Source organism: Cryptomeria japonica, chromosome 3 (genome assembly GCF_030272615.1).
Source record: "Cryptomeria japonica chromosome 3, Sugi_1.0, whole genome shotgun sequence".
In the NCBI taxonomy this organism is placed as follows: Eukaryota; Viridiplantae; Streptophyta; class Pinopsida; order Cupressales; family Cupressaceae; genus Cryptomeria; species Cryptomeria japonica.
Genome location: NC_081407.1, coordinates 852214969 through 852217609, shown reverse-complemented (window position 1 = coordinate 852217609; position 2641 = coordinate 852214969).

The window sequence follows — 2641 nt, the reverse complement described above, 5'->3', positions numbered from 1 at the left end:
TCAAATTAACATAATAATACTATTAATATAATAAAACATAATGGTGTCAAATTAACATAATAATACTATTAATATAATAAAACATAATGGTGTCAAATTAACATAATGTTACTAATATAATATGAAGCTAATATTGTGAATATAACTGGATATAAGATTGTCAACCTAGTTCAATATTGCTAACATAATATAATGTTGTTAATACAACACAATGTAATAATATTAATTCATTACTTAATACTATTAACATCAACTTGTTAAATGGATTCAACAATAGCTAATTATTGTTATTGTTTTCATGTCTGAAATCATTAAATCTATGCTAATTAGGAAGTAAGAACGAATCACCAATTCTTAACTAATTAACAGATTCAAACACAAACCAATGAAATAGAATACTAATCAAGAGAATTAAACAACAAATCAAATAAAAACTCCCTCAATAGTATTGCGGCTTCCATTGTTCTTCTCCATATTGTTGATGTAGGTGGCTCTCAGATGTTGCACTAGGATTTCCTGCATAAGATAGACAATAATTTTGAAGACTGTGATTCTAGACTGATTTGTGAAAATGATGTTGTTTATATAGATTTTCAATACAAAAGTAGTGAGGATTTGAACTCAAGTCCCAATTGATAGTCAACTGAGATTAATTGATCATGATTGATTTGTTGACTCAATAGATTGATCTGTTAACATGATTGATTGGAGAGTGAACTCAATTGGTTAACCAGTAGACTGAATAAACTAGCTAGTTGACTGAATAGATTGATTAGAAGACTAAATTGATTGACTCGTCATAAAAAGTTGATTTGGAGTGAAAAATGGGTGATTGAAGAGTTAACTGAGTTACCTAATTAGTCAACTGATTTGATCAATTAGTTATGATTTCAACATATGCTGTAGGATTTTGAAGTTGAATTTGATTTTGATTTTCAATTTGGATTTGAATTTGAATTTTCGAATGCTGAAATGCACATGAAATTAACTGAAATTCAGATTTGGTGAAATGTGAATTCGATGATTTGGAATTAGATGAAATTAATTGAAATCCACATTTGGGGAATTGTGAATTTGGGAGAAATGAAATTAGATGGAATTATTTGAAATTGAATTTGGGGATTTCGAAGAATAAGTTAATTAATTTAAATAATTTGAATGAAATTATTTAAACATTAAAAATGTGATTAATTAGATAATAAAAATTATTTAATTAAGGAAATTAATCATAATTAATTAAATAATTAATATTTGAGAAAGGGGTTTGATTGATTAATTAATCAAAGAATAGAAATTGGATAATTAGGAATGTTGAATGAGATGATTGAGTTAGCTTAGAAGAATAATTAGCTTAATTAAATATTTAAAGAATTACTTAATTAATTAGGCGAATAATTAGTGTATGAGTAATGAGACATTTTTAGGTGTCTACAGTTATAATGAATGCATATATTGTTTCTTCATTACTTATGATATATCCAAGACATGGTGAAGGAGGGTGTGAAAAATATTACAAGAGGGGTACAATGTATGAGCATTCTTCTAGATACGCCACCTTAAAGTGGGACATAATGAGCCCATAGAGGCCAAAGGAGTACAATGGGTATGACATTTGGGTCTAGGAGATATGATTTCTAGGGCACTCTTTGCAATATTTTCCCTCTCCTCCACCATTGCTCATTAATGCAAGAGGATCAATCATAAAGACACTAGGATGATGATAAGATGAGGGGGATCAGTTATAAAACACCTCACTAGGTACACCACCTCATATGAATGGTATGGGCCACATGAGGCCAAGAGGGATAACATATTCACTTTTGGGCCTAGGGTAGAGGATCTCGAGGGCACCCTATCAAGTCACCTTATTTTAGCCTCCCTATGGTTGAATTTTCTTAATAAATTGAAGATATCTTATGATTAAGTTTATGTTCCTAATCTTGGTAGGAAAGTTACTTGTAATTGTGATTTTAGGGCAAAAACTAGGGCATGTACAAAAAAGGGACATTACAAGCATTTCGATGAATTATGGTTATTGCAAGTGTGTTTGTCTCCATGTCAAGTGTTTTTTTCAATTGTTGGAGTATGTGTGACATTTATTGAAGACTGGAAGATGTTCTTTGTGTTCCCACAAGCATCTAGGAAGTGTTGTGGTATATCATAGACTTGAGAAGTAGTTTCACAATTGTTGTGCACCATGATAATGGTCTTGGCATTAATGCAAGTACCTTGATTAGTGAACTCTCTTGGATTAGTTGCCCCTTCTTGTGAAACAATAGTCTCATTTGCATTAAGTCTATGAAGTGGGTGTAGAGCCTTGTCTTCTAGCTATTGCTTGGTCAACCATTTGATTTGTTGTGGGAGTTGACATTTTTTTTAAACTTTATGTACTATCATAGAATAGTTCTTGGTAAACATGGTTTTTAGAATTTAATCTATCTTTCTTGCAACATATTGTTCTCAATTGGAGGTGAGACGTGAAATGTTAAGTACATACCTTCTTTGGAGCTAGAGTGGTAGGTATTGAACGTGAATTCACTTTAGGGATGCTATATTTTATTGGCCATTGCCACAACTATGCTTTGAGGGTTTGCATTTTATAGAGACAAATGACTATGCATGTATGTATGCCCAAGGAGTA